This window comes from Nicotiana attenuata, chromosome 2, assembly GCF_001879085.1.
Source record: "Nicotiana attenuata strain UT chromosome 2, NIATTr2, whole genome shotgun sequence".
NCBI classification, from domain to species: Eukaryota; Viridiplantae; Streptophyta; class Magnoliopsida; order Solanales; family Solanaceae; genus Nicotiana; species Nicotiana attenuata.
Window position 1 is genome coordinate 64,155,291 of NC_031990.1, and position 19,912 is coordinate 64,175,202.

At 37.9% G+C, this 19,912-nt stretch overlaps 1 long non-coding RNA gene across 1 annotated transcript; it reads left to right on the top strand.

Moving 5' to 3' along the window:
* LOC109223005 lies at positions 16,406–19,153 on the top strand. The gene is made up of 3 exons (XR_002067498.1): positions 16,406–16,524; positions 16,601–16,741; positions 18,879–19,153. It is a non-coding gene; the product is annotated as an uncharacterized LOC109223005 (long non-coding RNA).

The window sequence follows — 19,912 nt, forward strand, 5'->3', positions numbered from 1 at the left end:
ACGGGCGTGACACTGGTTTGGGCTGGGTGAAGTCAATTAAATGGCCGAATTAGGCATTATTGAGGCAGCCCCTTTTAATTGCTTTTGTTTTCATTTTTATTTCTTTTATTTATTTTTTGTATTTCATTTTGTATTATTTTTTTCTGATTTTATAAAAATGCAAAAATTAAAATGAAACCTAATTTATTTCCAAAATTAAGCTAATTAATTCCTATTTAAAATAAACTCAAGACAAATTCAACAACTAACAATTAAAAAATGCAAAAATGGACTATTTTTGTTATTTTCTTTAAATTTTGTTCTAAAAATAACTTAACCACTAAATAATCCTTAGATATGAAATTAGATCCTAAATGCAAATGTCAGGCATATTTTTTATATTTTTCATATGAAATAAAAATGCACAAATAAAAATGCAAACAATTAACAGAAAATAACACAAAATTCACAAAAGTGTAAAATAATGAAAGAGAAATTATTTTGTTTGAATTTTTGGGAATAATTCATATATAGGGCAAAAATCACGTGCTCACAACTTTCCAGCACCTGTCCTACCATGTTGGACATCTCTCTGCAGGTGATATTGTTGGGCACGTAAGCTTCGCTCAACACCTTCATCAAAGCATTCTTGTGTGCCTCCGAATTTTGCAACAGTGACAGGATGGATATCTGAGCTGGATTTTTTTTCAAATGATCAATGATGGAGTATTCCCTTGCTTGTACTTTCCTCCAAAGGTCATCTGGTCCCGTTTCAATGACAGGCTGCTTGGTAGTGGCATCCTTACTTGGTCCTCCCAAGTGTTCAGGTGTATAGATTCTTCTGGTCCTAGTCATTCCTTGTGCAGTGTCGGATTCCTCCATTTTGTCTTTCCTTTTCGCCTAGCTTTGGCAATGTAATCCCAGGGTATTGCTTTAGAATCAAAAGGAGGTGTGGTTGATACTATCACTGTGAAAGGTGTGGCCACTTCTACTTCAAATGGAACAGGGGTGTCCGCATGTGGAGCTACCTCTACCTCAAATGGAACCGATGCAGCAATATCAACCTCGACTGGCGACTGCGTCTGTACTACAATTGTGGTGAGTGTGACTGCAAGTTTAAAGTCATCGCCTTCTCGAATAAGCCCGAGTGACCCTTCAGGATCCCATTCTTTATCTATCTCTATCACATGTATTCCACTACCTCTATGATCCGGGAAAGGATTGTTGCGGACATTGGGTGAACTTCTTTTTCCTGTATGACCTTGTTGTTAATCAGTGTCTGAATTTTGTCTTTCAATGTTCGGCACTCGTCGATGGTGTGCCCTTTCATACCGGAGTGATATGCACAGTTTTTGTTTGGGTTGACCCATTGGGATGGGTTCTCCACTGCCACAACGGGAATAGGAGTGATGTAACCAGCGGCTTTTAACCTTTCATACAGCTGGTCGATGGGTTCTGCAATAGCGGTGTATTGCCTGGGTGGTTTGCGATCAAAATTGGGTCATGGTCTTGGGTAGTTTTGACGAGTTGGAGGTGACTGGAAATGAGATGGTTGGGAATTATAGGTGTGATAGATAGTGGCTGGTTGGGAATATCTGGGGGATGAGGGTTGATATGTAGGTGGAGGTGTTTGGTATGTGAGTGGGGATGCTTGGTATGTGAGTGGAGATGTTTGGTATGTGAGTGGAGATTTTGGGCCTTGGGCTACCATTACTGCCTCTACGTCCTTCTTCTTAGATATACCCCCTGACTGCAATGCTTTATTAGTGGCCTGCAATGCCTCAAAGTTCGTTACCATCCCGCTCTTGATGCCTTCTTTGATCCTTTCACCAAGTTTGATGATGTCAAAGAACTTATGGTTTTCAATAACCATCAATCTTTCATAATATTGCGGATCTTGTTCTTTGACGAAGAACTTGTTCATCTGTTCCTCGTCCAAAGGTGGTCTGACCTTGGCCGCTTCCGACCTCCATCGAGTAGCATACTCGCGGAAAGTCTCGGTGGGCTTCTTCTTGAGGTTCTAAATGTAGAAAACATTCGGTGCATTTTCTGTGTTGAACCTGAATCGGTCCATGATATCAGATGCCATACTCACCCAGTTGGACCATTTCTTAGGATCCTGGCTGATGTACCAAGACAAAGCATCTCCCGTAAGACTCCTCATAAAGGTTTCATTCGGATCTTTTCATCCTTTCCGACCCCGACAAGCTTGTCACAATAGGTCCTCAGATGAACCCTGGGATCACCTGTACCGTCAAACATCTCAAACTTGGGAAGTTTGTAACCCTATGGCAGTTCTACATCCGGCTGTATGCATAGGTCTTCGTAGTTCAGACCTTCTATCCCCTTGTCTCCTTCTACGCCTTGAACTCGGCTGGTCAACTTCTTGAGCTCCACGGCTAGGTTCTTAATGAGCATGTTCTTCTCAATAGATTCTGATGCATAGGAGATGGGTTTAGGGGAGTGAGATAGGGTTTCTACATATATAGGGTTGTTTTGGTGACCTGGAATCTGAGTATGATGGTGATCATTTGTGGAATTCTGGGGTTCAGGAACGACTGATGAAGCATTTTGTGGAGTATGGTAGGTGTTTGGCGAGTATTATGGTGGGATCGTTTGATTTTGTGGTGGAGTTGTATAATGGTGAGGCATAGGTGGATTTTGTAGGCGCTTGTTGGGCGTGTTTTGAGGTGGTGCGGGGTTCTGAGTGTTTGGATGACTGATGTCTGGGACGCTGAGTGAGAAGGATAGGTTTGCCATATTCCGGACATGCTCAAGCTCACTTTGGAGTTCCAGTATTTTCTGTTCGAGCCGTGAAACTGCATCATTTGGGGCCTGAGTACCCCGACCATCAGAAGTTTCTGCGTGTTCAACCCCTGTGTTGTTTTCCTTTCTGGTGCCGTTCAAATCTTCCATTTTTGCTTTTTCCTTGACTTTTGGTGGACTAGGAGGAGGAGAAGGTGGAGGCCCCCTGGATCTTGTGTGATAAGCTGATGATGCCAATATGCACGAACCAACCTTTTTTGGGGAATGGGAATAATCGAAAAGAAAGAAAGAAAAACAAAAGGTAGCCAAGTCAGTAATGATTCTGAAATGTTTGCAGTATTTAAACACATATTGCGGAATGTAAATTCGTGTCCTAATTTGGGAGCCTCGTTGTGCCCGAGGTAGGCCTAGCGACAAATAGATTTGGAGAACTTTAGATGCCAGTAAATGCCTCATTTCATAATATGAAAATAGACGAATCCCAAAACGACACTAAGATAATAGAAAAGTAAGTCACTATTGGCACTTGGCCTTATTACATTTAGGAAAGCGAATAAATCTAGCCTACTTGGTCCCAGAAGGACCTTTCCCAGATTCGATCTTCCTGACTCCATCATACAGGTTTCCTAGCTCGCGCAGACCCAGCAGTAGGTAGGCTCTAGTCAAATGTCCTCCTTCGCTTCCTTCAGCATTCTGGCAATCCTCAATCCTCTTTATGATTTTTCCCTCCAGCTCCACTAAACCTCACTCCAGATACTCCAACCTTCTGTTGGAAGTGACAGCCATTTCCTTCCATTCGTTGATCAGCCTGATATTTGTCTCATGTATTTCCCGGTGCTCATTCTCAGAGTCGTGGACCCTCTTGCGCAGTCTGTTGTATTTGACTTGAGCCTCGGCATCTTCATCTATGATCCTATTCCCTCGACCGGCTCCTGGCCTCACCATCCCCTTTAGGTTGTCTTCTAACCATGCTGGGTAGAGAGGTTCACACCCAGCGTGATACCTGTCTGGCTCAATGGTGTTCTTTTCCACAACGATCTTGCAATGCCACATGTGCTGAGCTTGGCACTTGTAAGGGACGTTGTCGTCCTGAAAGTCTGCTCTGAAGTGACTCATCTTGGCAACCCTTGGTACAACCTGCTTCCTGCCCGCTTGCCTCACAACTCGGATAGGGACATAAGGGTATATTCCCCTCAACCCAATCAGCACTAAGTGTGGAGCATCCCTGGATCTGATGATGAACTCGTCTGTCGGGAACCATTCAAACATCCGTTGCACTTGTTCCCCGGTCAGATTGTCGAAGAACTCTCCCCACTCTTTGGCACTTTCCAGCTGAGCAAACCTGTCCGGAATGTAAGTCATCCGCTTGGGGTGATGGAAGGCAATATGGTCGTTCCAAGCTCTTCGTGGAAGTTCTTGGCGATACTGGCCCCTTTGAAGATGTTCTAATAACCATAACTGCAGCAACATGTTACAACCCTCGAAATGCTTGATCCCCCTTTGACAGCGCTCCAGAGCCCTGTAGATGTCGGCTATGATCATGGGGACTATAGTGTATATCTGTCCATTGATCCCTTCCATCAAAGTCTTGGCGACCATGGCCAATCTAGTATGGATTCTTTCCCTTTTCATCGAGAACACTATCAGGCCCAAGAAACACACAATGAACACGAACACTCTACGGTGGATGTGTCCCAGAGAAGTGATAGAAAGCTCGTCATGGAAGGTACGGTAGGACTTGCTATGGCCATATCTCTCATACAGGTATTCTAAGGGTATGTAGGATTTCTTCAGGCATTCCAAGTCAGCATTTTTCTTCAGCCCCATCATGTTTAGGAACCCTTTACCAGTACGGTTCTCTGCTACCAAAAACCCAGGGCCATCCCAAGTCAGTCCCGCAAGTCCCCAATTTCTTCTAAGGGCAGTGTCATTTCCATATCCCCGAAACGGAACAGAGCTCTTTCACTGTCCCAGAACAAAGTTGCAGCCTTGATCAGCATATTATTTGGCTGAATGTCAAGCAGAGAAGGTAAATTGCCCAAGTGCTTTCTCACGTGTTTCTTGTCACTTGAGGAAAGATCCTCCCACCAATCTAGTAGCAATGGTGGAATGTTGTTGACCATGCCGAATCTGGGGACCTCATGCCTCATTTTCTGTAAAACAAAAAGGTTAGGTCCTTTTCCCCCCACCAGACTCGACTATTTGTACATTCATGATTAGCATATTGGCATTTAGTTCTCCAAATTAATGCACAGAATGTGGTTATGTCCGTTGGGATTATGGAAACCCCGGCGGACTTTGGATAAGGCTCGTCTTAAAGGACTATTATATGGACAACATATTAATCCGACTAGGTTTGACCATGATGCATGCACAATTACAATAAGAGTAAGGTTACTATGGGGGTCTAGACTGGTACCCTCAAGAGGACAACTTGAGGGGGAAAGGCACGAAACCGTCGACTGCACCGCTGATCGACTAGTTTTACCGCAAATAAGCCTTTCCGAATTTAAGGGTAATAAATTGGAAGAGTGCAACCACTCAACAAGACGCACGAGTGGAATATGATGTAGAGCATGATTTATGCAACAATAAATAGCATGTTGTCAAGTATTTGCACGTTAAAAAAAACGGTAAATGCAGTATTTAAAAAATTGAAAGACGGTTACAGAGAAAGAAAATAAAGAGATAAATTAGTTTCAAGAAATGAAGGAAATCATAAATAAGCAGTTAAATCCAAATATGGGGGAGGGTGCACGGGATAAGGCATGTTTAAGACTAATTTAAAAATAAGTTCGTTATGGTAAGAGCCTAAAATATCCCCAGCAGAGTCGCCATGCTGTCGCGCCCTGTTTTTCCTTCGCGGGGAAGTCTGGGTTTCGACATTCATGGGGGAACAACTCGTTTCCTTTTGGGAATTGGGTGTTTGAAGAGTCGCCACCTAACGGATTAAGGTGCGTTAGGGCACCTAGAGCAATTAACTCATGTAACCAGTTTGCATTACCAGAGATTAGGGTAAGGGCTCGAAATAACCTTGAGAGGAAGGTGTTAGGCACCCTCGCGGTCCACAACGGTGGATCCCGGCCGAACTATGTGAATTAGTCAATTAACAAGTAAGCAGTCTCAGCACATATTTGCAAATAAAGGTAATTTACACTGTCTAAATACATATATGATCGAGGAGGTTTAGATGGTCCAATGCACATATATGAAAGTAAAAGAGGCTTAGACAGTTTAAACACATATATGTAAAGAAGAAGAAGATTAGATAGTTTAAACACATGTGAATTGAGAAAGGGAAGTCCTAAGTTGATTAGCCTACAGGATCAATCTCTGCAATGCCCGGTAATCCTCCTCAACTAGAGGGGCTACACGTGACATTAGCGCGCAGGTCATCATATCCTTTTACTACCCATTACCCTCCCCTTAGTGGTTATAAGCGAGTTTAATTAGCGAACTTTAAGCGTGCTTTACCCGTCCCTTCCTTGTGGTCCCGGAGGAGTTTAGGACCTCTAGACTTAGGCAGTTCTAGACAATCCTAAGGTGTTTAAAAGGCAAAAGTCTAGGCGACAACAAATAACACATAGGACTGTCAATTAAGGAAGCAGATAAAGGCTCATATTTACCTCCACATATGCATAGGCAAATAAGCAGCACGTCTCAAACAACTGATTTTCAAAGAAATTCAGAAAGCCTAGGAACATGATATATGGATGAACATTACAGAACAGAACATGCAGCATTTATTTTAAGGGAAGTAGTAGAATCCTAACCAGTTTGCCTACTGGTTTTATAGCCTGTTAAGCCCGGACAATTTCACACATAAACAGAACCTGATTTCACAGTTATCTAACGGCCTAAGGCTTGCCTAGGCGTGTAGATGCAGTCATAATCTAGGAATCACTTAAACAATTTGAAGTTCTTTCATCCTATAGGCATGCTGATCTAAGTGATGAATGTATAACAGGTGATTTTATGCTGATTCATACCAGAACATGGTACCTATGTGTGGGGCTGTTTAACCTACTTATTTTAGCGACATGTTTCAAAGCAGATGTACATGCAGTCCTAAAATAGGATTTCTAATGCACACGGAGAAGGTTATTTTATTTTTAAACAGTATTAGTAACTTAATGGCAGGATTTCTAAGTGATAGCGACTTATGCAGAATGAGAAGTGAAATGATGAACTATAACATGTGATATGCAGTAGCAGTAAATATGATTGTCCTAAGTCAAGGTATCTAATGCACGAATTTTTGCATGATTTAATGCTAGTAAGCATAGAAATCCTAAAGCATGATATCTAATGCGTCATACAAACCTAAAACATGATTTCTACAGCAACTCATCATAATGTAAAACCTAAAACATGTTTTCTACCCAATTTACCCCACAGAATCATATAGCTACCCTCCCATTTTTACTAGTTACCCCAATATCTGTTTACAAAGGATTATTATAAACCAGGATTTAGTAAATTACATCAATGAGAAGTAAACTTATACTATAGAGAGCCTGAAGCAGGCCCAAAATAAATCTGGGAGTACCAGGCCTTCCGAGTAGTCTCAAATGCCCAGAAATCTCATAGCCAACAACTGTCCAGGTGTGTCAGAGTTCCCTAAGGACCTCAACGATCCCGGATAATGCTCACACCAAGACCTTTCTCAAATAGGGACTGTTTATGTGCAGTGTGAAAGGGCCAGCCCTAGTATGCAAGAGTTCAGAGAGATCTCAAGGATCCCTAAGCACTACACATACCATAGGGGCATAACTTAATAATCTAAGAGTAAAGTGAGAGTGCTTGACACAGTTTGAAAGATTTAGTCAAAACAGTATAGAGATGACTCTAAGAGTGAAAAGGTTTTCTGAAATAGAAACTAGTTTGGCAGTGAAAAAAACAGTTTGAGAAGAGTACCAAAATACTTTTGAAAACAGCAAACAACCAATTGTTTATAAAACATCCAGATTCAGAAACACTTAACAAACAGATCTCACATCAGGGTAAAGGGATTAGGGACACGTAGAATTTACATTTTTAAAGAGAACACATACAGGGCTCAGGGAGGCATATAGTCAACAAAACGCATAGAACACTTAGAAGCTTATAGAATTAACAAGTTAGTCATGATGGTAGGTAATAGAGCCATGTTGAAAGCAAAGAAACACTGGACATAATCAAACACACAACTAGAGTCAGTCGAATGCCTTAAGGGTTAGGTAACTAAAATGATTTCCTCAGGGAAGGAGAATAAACAAGGGTGAATAGACATGCTGGACAAACATCAAATGGACAACTATAGTTTGTACATGCTAATTACATATTGAACAAAGCAGGATGAGACATGCTAAGTAAGGCAGTAAACAAGAACTGGAATTGAATCTATAACTAATGAGCTAGCACTGAAATGAAACACATAGAGTTTAGGTTTCAAAATTTAACTGAGACATACTAGCCAAGTAAGAGAAATGCAGAATATGAAAGAAACAGGTGCAATTCCACTATCTAGCCTTGGCTTTTAGCCGGCTAGACCCACAATATACAAGTAGCACAAGTAGCAAAGAAGGAGAAGAGTTTGAATGTATGTGTGTGTTATGAACTGATGTCCTTTTTAAGAAGTAAAACAGGGGAGTTTATATAGTAGTTCAAAAGTAGAGCAAATAAGGTAAAAGAATCAACTTCAGTTAATCATGGAAAGATCACAAAATCAATTACACGAAAAATCAGCATAGTCTTCCCTTTATTAAGGGTAATTAACCAACGGTAAGGGCAGGAAATATTTAAGGAAAGAAATTCAAATCAGACTTAGGTAAAGAGTGAATAACTAGAATCTAATTAAGGAAATAATCGTGCAAGGAATCAGTAGATACTACAAGCAATTTAAATAAGGCAAGAAGACTAATTAAAGTCATAAACAAGGAAATAATCAAGAATCATGCACATGAAATTTTACCAGAGCAAATCACTAAATAATTATGGAAAGAATATATCAATTTCCATAAACAAATAGGCTGATTAGAAAGGGACACAGAGAAATTAGGCGGAAAATAATTCAAAAACCCTAATAGAGATTAATTAGGATAAAAATCACAAAGCAAGGAATTTGACAAAGGGAAAGCGTGTAAATCTGAATACAGAATGAACCAATACGACTAGTAACTTTGAAAAGCTCAGAATCAGAGCAAAACACCAGACAATGAGAGTTTTAATCATGAAACAACTGGGGCTTATGCAACTTTAGCATAAATCAGTCAAGAACACTTAAGAACAAAGGACTAAGCATTCAAAAATCAGAAAACCCTTTGAGAAGATGACTTAGGGAAACCCTAGTTTAGGAAAAACGGGAAATCAGTCGAAAACCAGAAAATTTTCAAGGAAAACATGTGAGATATGTTCGATTCGTCTCAAATCTATATAGATCTGAGAAGATCGGAGATAAAAAATAAGGGTTCTTTAGAAGAATGACAGAGACGAGAACATATGCCTAGAAAATCATGGATTATAGCAAAATAAGAGAGGTTTCCTTACTCATGGTCGAGCAAAGCCTGAAACAAGCAAAGAAATCGAAGGTGCAAACCAAACCGCCTAGGTCCCTTGAGATCTTCTCAAGGATCTAAGAAACTGATGAACCATAGCAAATAGGAGGCCAGTATAGGCCTGAGACGACAAAGAAACATCATAGAACGGAGGGCTAAGCCGGTGACGGCGCCTGGATTAGGGTTCAGATAGAGAGCATCTGAGAGAGAGGAGAAAGGGTGACGGCGGGGTATGGTGGAAATGAATTAGGTTAGGAGGGGGATCATTAGGTTAATTATGGTAAGAACAAATACGGACCGTTGATCTCAAAGATCAACGACCAGGATTTGGGGAGGCCTGGGTCGGGTTTTAGATTAATTGGGGTTGGGTTTGACCAATTTGGGCTTGGTCTTAGTGGGTTAGGGTTGAAATTGGGTTGTTCAATTAGGTTAAATCCGAAATAAGGGGGCTATTTGTTAAATACCCAGGTATTTGAATAAATTATTTTATAAAATTATTAACAATGAGAAAAAATAATTTTTCATGCACGGAGATGCTTTAAAATAATTATTCAATATTTTAAAAATATAACAGGCTAATTTCTGGTAAAATAATGCAGTGATGTATGCATGGGCTATAATTGCAAAATTATTGCAATTGTAACCAAAAGATGTAAATCTGGCCATTTATGAGATAATTGGAACTTAATAGGACCATAAATGGTAATATTAAATCAAGAGATGTTTTAAAATCATCTATAAGGCAATTTTGTATTTATTTATATGAATAAAATATTGAGATAAATTAATTTAAAAGATGTAAAAATTATGAAAAAATACCAATTGATGCTAATGCATAGTTTTAAAGGTATGTATGCATTTCAAAAATATTATAGGGAAAAATTGGGTATCAATAACCTCTCTAGTTAGGCCTTTTGTAAGTGGATCCGACACATTATCACTTGACTTTACATAGTCAATCGTGATAATTCCTCTAGAGAGTAATTGCCTAACGGTTTTATGTCTTCGTCGTATATGATGAGATTTACCGTTATACATAACGCTCCCAGCCCTTCCAATTGTCGCTTGACTATCACAATGTATGCATATTGGTGCTAACGGTTTGGGCCAAATGGAATGTCTTCCAAGAAATTCCGGAGCCATTCAGCTTCTTCACCGGCTTTATCTAAGGCTATGAAGTCAGCCTCCATTGTAGAGCGGGCAATACAAGTTTGTTTGGACGACTTCCAAGATACCGCTCCTCCACCAATAGTGAATACATATCCACTTGTGGACTTCGAATCAGCTGAACCGGTGATCCAATTTGCATCACAGTATCCCTCAGTCACCGCAGGATATTTACTGTAGTGCAAAGCAAAGCCCTGGGTATGTTCTAAATATCCCAAAACTCGTGTCATTGCCATCCAATGAGATTGACCTGGATTGCTCGTGTTTTGACTCAATTTACTTATAGCACAAGCTATATCTGGTCGTGTACAATTCATGATGTACATTAAGCATCCCAACACACGAGCATAATCCAACTGTGATATGCTTTGGCTTTTATTCTTTGCTAATGCAAGATTCACGTCAATTGGAGTCTTTGCAACTTTAAACCCTAAGTGCTTGAATATTTAAAGTACTGTCTTAATATAATGAGATTGTGACAATGCCAGACCTTGAGGAGTCTTATGGATCTTAATCCCCAGAATTAAATCAACAACTCCCAATTCCTTCATATCAAACTTGCTAGTTAGCATATGCTTAGTAGCATTTATGTTGGCAATATCATTACTCATTATCAGCATATCATCCACATATAGGCAAACAATGACTGTGATTTGGAACATTTTTAATGTACACACACATTTATCACATTCATTTATATTTAAATCATTTGACAATATTGTTTGGTCAAATTTTGCATGCCATTGTTTGGGTGCTTGTTTTAGCCCGTAAAGGGACTTAACAAGTCTACAGACCTTCTTTTCTTTACCTGGAACCACAAACCCTTCAGGTTGTTCCATGTAGATTTCTTCCTCCAAATCTCCATTCAAGAAGGCCGTCTTAACGTCCATTTGATGAATTTCAAGACCATACACTGCAGCTAATGCTACTAACATCCGTATGGACGTAATTCTTGTAACTAGAGAGTATGTATCAAAGTAGTCAAGACCTTCTCGTTGTCCCTTTGAGTACAAGTCTTGCCTTAAATTTATCAATAGTGCCATCATCCTCCATTTTCCTCTTAAAGATCCATTTAGAACCCAAAGGTTTATTTCCAGGAGGAAGATCAACCAATTCCCATGTATGGTTGTTCAATATGGATTCTATTTCACTATTGACTGCCTCTTTCCAAAATAATGATTCCGAAAAAGACATCGCTTCTTTAAATGTTCGAGGCTCATTTTCCAATAAGAAAGTTACAAAATCTGGTCCAAATGAAGTAGACGTTCTTTGACGTTTACTACGTCTCAGATCCCCCTGATTAATGTACTTTCTTTTGTTTCTTCCCGATGTCGTTTATATCCTTCACCAATCGACTCACATTCCTTTTTATACGGATATATATATTTTCAAAGAACTCAGCATTATCTGATTCTATTATCATATTATTATGAATGTCGGGATTTTCTGATTTATGAACCAGATATCGATATGCTTTACTATTGGTCGCATATCCTATGAAAACACAATTAACAGTTTTTGGTCCTATTTTTACCCTTTTGGGTTTAGGAACTTGCACTTTTGCCAAACACCCCCACACTTTAAAATAATTCAAGTTGGGATTTCTTCCTTTCCATTTTTCATATGGAATGGATTGTGTTTTGCTATGGGGTATTCGATTTAGTATTCGGTTAGCCGTAAGAATGGCTTCCCCCCCACAAGTTCTGTGGCAAACCAGAACTTATCAATAGTGCGTTCATCATCTCCTTTAATGAATGATTCTTTCTTTCTGCAATCCCATTAGATTGGGGCGTGTAAAGGGCCGTTGTTTGATGAATAATTCCATATTCTAAACATATTTGTTCAAAAGGAGATTCATATTCACCACCCCTATCACTTCTTATCATTTTGATTTTCTTGTTAAATTGCGTTTCAACTTCATTTTTGTATTGCTTGAATGTGTCTATTGCTTCATCTTTACTATTAAGTAAGTAAATATAGCAATATCTAGTACTATCGTCAATAAAAGTTATGAAATACTTCTTTCCACCGCGAGATGGTATTGACTTCATATCGCAAATATCTGTGTGAATTAAGTCTAAAGGATCTGAATTCCTTTCAACTGACTTATAAGGATGTTTAACATACTTAGATTCCACACATATTTGACATTTAGATTTATCGCATTCAAACTTAGGAAATACTTCCAAGTTAATCATTTTCCGCAAGGTTTTATAATTGACATGACCCCAACGTATATGCCATAATTCATTTGACTCAAGTAAGTAAGACGAAGCTGAAATTTTATTATTATTTTCAACAACCATTACATTCAGCTTGAAAAGGCCCTCAGTGAGGTAACCTTTTCCTACAAACATTTCGTTCTTACTTATTACAACCTTATCGGAAATAAAAATACATTTAAAACCATTCTTAACAAGAAGTCCAGCAGAGACTAAATTCTTCCTAGTCTCGGGAACATGAAGGACGTTGTTCAAAGTCACCACCTTGCCAGAAGTCATCTTCAGAAAGATCTTCCCACATCCTTCAATCTTGCCAGTTGTAGCATTTCCCATAGAAAGAGTCTCTTCGGGTCCAACAGGAGCATATGTTGCAAAAGCTTCCCTAACAGCACAAACATGGCGAGTGGCTCCAGAATCAATCCACCACTCCTTAGGATTTCCCACCAGGTTGCATTCACAAGGCATGGCACATAAGTCATCAACATCTTTATGCTTTTCAACCATGTTTGCTTGACCCTTCTTCTTGTCTTTTTTTGGAGCACGACACTCTGTAGATTTGTGCCCAGCTTTCCCACAGTTGTAGCAATTTCCGTTGAACCGCTTCTTGCTTGGGTTGCTTTTTGGTCCAGAAGCCTGCTTCCCCTTTCTCTTATTTTGAGAAGTATCCTCAACAATGCGCTCCCATTATTGTTGAGTTTCCACAACCTCTCTTTTCAGCAGCTTTGTTGTCCCCTTCGATTCTCAACCAAACAATGAGATCTTCAAGGGACATCTCCTTGCGTTTGTGTTTCAAGTAGTTTTTGAAGTCCTTCCACAAAGGAGGCAACTTCTCAATCATCGCTGCTACTTTGAATGCTTCATTGATGAGAAGACCTTCAATGAAAATTCTGTTAGTAAAAATACTAAGATTACTACTTTCAACATCAGTATTAATTTGATTTATACTTTCAACAAGGAGATCGTGAATAATCACTTGCAATTCCTGGACTTGGGTAATAACAGACTTGCTATCTACCATTTTATAGTCCAAAAACTTAGCGCCAACGAATTTCTTCAACCGGGCATCTTCAGTTTTGTATTTCTTTTCAAGCGCAGTCCACAATTCTTTTGATGTCTCCACGCCACTCAGACATTATACAGATCGTCCTCCAGTCCGCTCTTGCACAAAAAATTAGAATGCTTCCACGCCTAAATCACGAGAAAACGTTCATCCTTTGGAGTTTCTTCGGGCAGAACAGGAACATCTTCCTTGATGAACTTCTACAGACTAAAAGTAGTCAAGTAGAAGAACATCTTCTGCTGCCACTGCTTGAAATCTAACCTAGGAAATTTTTCGGGTTTCTCCGCCGGTGCCAACGCTAGCGTTCGGCTTGTTGATGCACTGGCAGTCACCATTGAAACAACTTGGTTCACATTATCATTAGTCATTTCTGTAAAAGAATGACACAAACAAACGTTAAACTCACGTAGATTTTAATCTCCAACGGAGTAGAAAACCACGAAGGTTTTAATCTCCAGAATAGTGAATAAACACAAATACAGAATACAAAAAGTTAAATTCCTTAAGCTTGTTAGTAAACTGTATTTGTAAAATAATTCTAGAAAATATAAAATAACATAAACAGAAATATAGACGAAACAAAAATTAATTCGAGCCTACTGAATTCACAGTGTTTCCTTAAGGAATTTAATCCCCTCCTAGTACCCAAGGTTTTGGATTATTTTCTCCCAGGATAGAACGAATTATACACTGGTGTAGTGGTACTTCATACCCCAGTGTTTCAGCGAATACAAAGTTCGGTAGCAAATCACACTTACTGTTGCTTTCTTTGAAGTTAAAACAATGTAGAAGAAGGAGGAGAAAGTCAGAAATTCGTATGAAAAATTTGAGAGGATGGACTTGTATTTATAGTCAATGTTGGGCTGAAATCTGAAGAGGTGAAACTCTTCAGAATGGCTGTTTATGCAAAACAACCATAGCATAAATGCCATAACATAAATGGCTATTTACTCAACAATAAAGAGGAAAAATTGAAGAGGGTAGTTAATTTTCTGTTACAAAAATAGAAAACGAAAAAATGGAAACGGTTGGATTTTAATATAATATTCTTGGATTTAATATTAATATTTTATTATTAAAATGGATATTTTATAATATTTTTTGTTAATATTTACTATTAACAAACAAATTTGGTCCAAAAAATTAATCAATCAATCATTTGACCAAATCCAAATCCGAATCCGAATCCGAATCCGAAGCCGAAGCCGAGCCGAGCGACGATGACGACGACGACGACGACGCGAGGCTTGCCTTCTTCTCAACTCTTTAAGAGCTAGAAGAAGAACAATTGCTTATATACCCATTAAAAACCTCTTCCTCTTCCAATAAGGGACAATGTCCCTTCATCAAGGAGGGAATCTCAAATGAAACTCAAATATTTTATTTTTCCCTGCATTTCCCATTCACCCTCTTTTAAGCATTAATATACTTAAAAACCCTCTTTTAAGCATTAATAAAAACACGTGATTTTCAAATTAATTAGCCAAATATAAAATGCTTCTCACCAAAAATACTTTTTCTGAAAAATACTTTTCAAAATAAGTTAATTTTAGAAATATGGCCAAACAAGCTATTATATTATACCTACATAATTGACAAGTTTGTTTTGACATAGTAAGGTATCGTTTGGTAGGGTACATAAGAGTAGTACTAAATATGGTGTATTAGTAATGCTAAGATTATTTCTTATTGATTGTTTGGTTTGGTGTATTAAAATAACATGCATTGCATAATTTTTTTTAAAAATATTTGCTTATAAATATATCCTCCATATGCTTTAGTTTTGTACTTGGAAAAGGTTTTGAAAGGACAGTAATGCCTTTATACATACTTACCCAATATTAAAAATCAAGGTATTGCTAATGTCATTGTTTGCTATTGATAAGAATAGTAATCGAATGTATAACCAATGCAAGTATTAATTATATATAGGTTGAAAAGTACTATCAGATAAAAAATTACTAATAATAAAATTAATATATATATATATATATATATATATATATATTATTTTCTCTAAAATATCCTACCAAACAACCCCTAAGCGTATAAAGTTGTAAACAGTTCACGTAAAACAATACATGAAAAATAACTAAATGAATTACTTTTATATCCGATCTAGAATCATCTATGCTTACGTGTCATAATACTTTGAACAGATGTTAAATTTACCCCTCTATTAATTCCTTTTTGGTAATAGTTTAATAAACCGTTTGGCCAAGGTGAAAAAATCAGCTTATTTTGGGAAACGTTTTTTTTCAAAAGTATCTTTTCAAAAGCACTTTTGGTGAGAAGCAGTGTATTTGGCTAATTAATTTAAAAATTACTTCTAAGTAGCAATTAATATTTCGTCTTGAAAAAAGCTACTTCCCCCGTTCCAATTTATGTGAACCTGTTTGACTGGATACGGATTTTAAGAAAAAATGAAGACTTTTAGAATTTGTGGTCCTAAACAAGTCACAAAGGGGCCCAGAATATTTATGTGGTTATAAAACCATCTCATTAAGGATAGAATTGTAAGTTTAAGCTAAATTGTTACCAAATTTAAAAATGGATCATTCTTTTTGGAACGGACCAAAAATAAAATAGATTCACATAAAGTAGAACACATGAGTACTTTTAAAAAAAATACTTCTACAGAGCCATTAGTGTTACTTTTTTATGATTCTCGAAAATTGGTTGCTTCTCGAACACTTTTTTCCTCGTTAAAAAAAATTGCTTTTCAACTTGAAGAACAAAAGAGACATAAAATTATCTCCATTAAGATGAAATACAAATGCATGATTTGCTAATGGTATGTTGTGAATCCATAAGTATAACTGTTGATAAAAATCAAAACATTTTTGACCTTTTCCCCCCTTTTATATCAGGTGGAACATGTTTTGGAGGGAAAAGGCGAGGAGTGGCTATAAATCAGGATTCAGGAACGACCCAGAAGGAGTATTACATAAGAAGCTATCAGTTGATTTGTGATTTGATCTACAACTTGATCTCCTCACTGGTGATGAGAGGTATGTGGAATATTGAAGGTTAACACTTTGTGCAAACAAACATTTGAGGTGCGTTTCTGTATGATTTGATTGGTGAAATCTGCAAAAGAGATGAATTGCTCAGTGTTATTACTCCGATTATAAACAGGGAAAGCCTTCCCATGTTGACATTCTAAATGTCCGTATCATTGATTTAAGAAAAAGACTTTCTTTTCTTAAAAAAGTCAAATAAAACATTGTGCATTTGTAAGGACAACAATAAATATGAACGAAGCATATCTGCAAATTCAGGTAGGAGCAATAGCATTGCTGACATTCAGATTAGGTACAAATGTCAACTACAGTATTTTTGTAAATAGCTTCATTAGTACTACAATGGCAGGAACAACCTCATCTACCCAGGGGCGGATTTAGGGGGGCGGAAGGGTGTTCACCCGACCCCCCTTCGCCGAAAAATTACACTATATATGTAAGGTAAAATCTGTTTTTACCTCAATATATTATGTTTTGAATCCCCCTTGACACAGCCCAAAAACATAGCTTACTGGTTAAGGGGGTTCAAAACCTTTATAAGATCATTGGTTCTATTCCCATTAGCTGCAACGTTGCTAATTTTTTCTTTTGAACCCCCTTGGAGGCAATCCTGTCTCTGCCACTGCATCTACCTCGAGAAATATACAAACCATTTGCCTATATGGATGACATATCTAATAAGTTCTTGGATGTGATGGTGTCGTTGGACAATCATTAGAGGAGGTGTGCCAATGAGAGTTTAATGATGTCTGCAATAAAGACAGATGGCCTACGCGCTAAGCACTTTTTTCTTTTGTGTTCAGGCAAATATTTTTCCGGTATAATTTCTTTAGTTTTTACTCAAAAGTATAAAACTTTCTTGCCACCTTGAAGGTGTCTTGGCTTTTTGAAGCAAGCTACCACATATATCCGGATCACCACAAGACATCAACAACTTATACTTCTTTCTTTATTTTTTGTCACTCAAAAATAATTTTTTGATAATATTGATATAATATTTTGAAAAATTTGTATTTATTGATATGGGTACATGCGTAACGCGCGTGTCTAGAGACTAGTAGATAGAAAAGAGCTTCAAAACCTGCATAACAAAAATTCCAGAGAACATCCTTTTGCGAACTTCTCTTCTTTCTGTCTAACATATATATAGATGTTAGATAGAGAACAATTAAGCTCTCAAACCGCCTAGCACTAAGACAGCTTGAAAACTCCAGATAACGTCCTTCTGCAGAGCTTATTTGATCTTTCTTTTGTGATTAAAATATAAGTCATACACAGCCTGAGCAGTTTGTTAATATATGGAAAAATATTTGATCAAGGATTTCCTTTTGTTCTATTGGTCCTTTTTATGCACAAAATACCATTTCTAATTCATAATTAGATCACAAGTGACATATTTCATTCTCTGGGTTCCCCAGTTGTTGTTGTTGTCAATAGCTAAACGAGCTAAATGCCTTATCCCTCCTTTCCCTGCTTCATTTAATATACAGCCACCCAAATGTAGCTTAAATGCAGCCTTCAGTTAGCGGCAATGCCTAAGGAATATATGTGGCACATGTTACTATTTCAGAGATCAACTCAAACCAGCTGTCAAGTAGTAGTAATTGAGAACAGTTTAGTCCAGTACAAATATTGTCCTCAATATTGGTGCATACTGCATACCTAAAATGGAAAAGCCTGACTAAGCTTGGTGCCTGTTACAGTTGTTAGATACTTGAAGCAAATTCATAGCACGCAACCTTACTATTTAATGTGCATAGGGTGATCAGATGTAGCGCCTTTGCCACGTCCATCTTGACATATCGTATAAGCTCTACGAGTGAGTTTGTTCTCACTTCTAATGAAATTTTCTGGTCTAACGTAATGCTAAGTTGTGAAATGGCATACTTGAAAATAAAATCTCTTTGTTAAGAAAGCAGGAAAGAAACAAGAAATAGGGAACCTTTCATAATTCTTTTTTGTTTATAAAATTTGAGCATCAGTGATACGGTGAGCTTCCTATTTTTTGTACAATTATCTGACGTTGTAAACTTAATAACCAACCTATTGTTCTCTACGTTTAGTAGATGCAATGCAATGGTTTTGTCATAAACTTTGTGTCATATTATGGTTATATTGCCAACAGGCTTCTGCAGCCGGTTTCTGCTTGCTATACTGCTTGTTGTTCTTGTGTTCTGAGTTCCGTGAGGAGCTAGAGACTTGGGTACCTTTACAGACTACAACATTCAGGACGAGAACGAAGAAATAAAAGGTATCACTCACAAGCTCAATAGTTCAATTAATGCTTCGACTGTATGCAAGTCCATTATCATGTTCTGTCAACTTGCACTTGAGGATTATTACTTTTTCCTTTGTGCTGCATTTTTTAAAGTCAATTTAAAGCTTACGAGCAAGTAAAATGAGTATCACATCAAATCAATATCAATACAAAGATGTTCTTCGGACTAATTCTGAGCCTTGAATGAACTGCATTCTAGATGTAATGAACCAGCCAAAAGGTTTTCTTATGGTTTGATGGCCAAAGCTTGACAATCAACTTCGTAAATAATTAGTCAAGCTACCTTGGTAAGGAAGTGTTTGTAGCTTAGTCTAGTGACTCTGATCATCAATGTAGCCAGCTTTCTTTTTAATTGCTCAACTTCATTAGAGGATTTAAGTTGAGCAATGTCATCTGAGAATTTTTGTTGTCTCACTAACACAGTAAAGAAAAACTGAAGTCTCAAAATAAATACACCTGGACAGACAGAACACACCATAGAGTTGGAATTTACTCTTTTGGTATTGCAAAATTTGATGGATTAGGCTAAAGGTTGAAAGTACGAAAGCGTGCTACGGCGCGTTGACATATAAGCAATAGGTGCATGCCAACTTTGATTTGAACTCGAACTATATATGTGTGTCAAACGTTTTAAGAAAAATTTAGGTATATTTAATAAGCTATTTTAAACCCTGATTCACTTAGTTTATATCGGAGTAGTTGTCAGTCCCTTAGGATGTGGAATCTTGGCCCATTTAATCCTAAGACTTGGAATATTACTTTCTCAGTGTTTGCTAGTGTTTTAATCTCAGCTCATAGATGAGCTTAATCCTTTTAATGGAGTGACATGGTAGTCAACCTCAACTTGCTTAGGATTGAGGTGCGATAGTAGTTGTAATCTT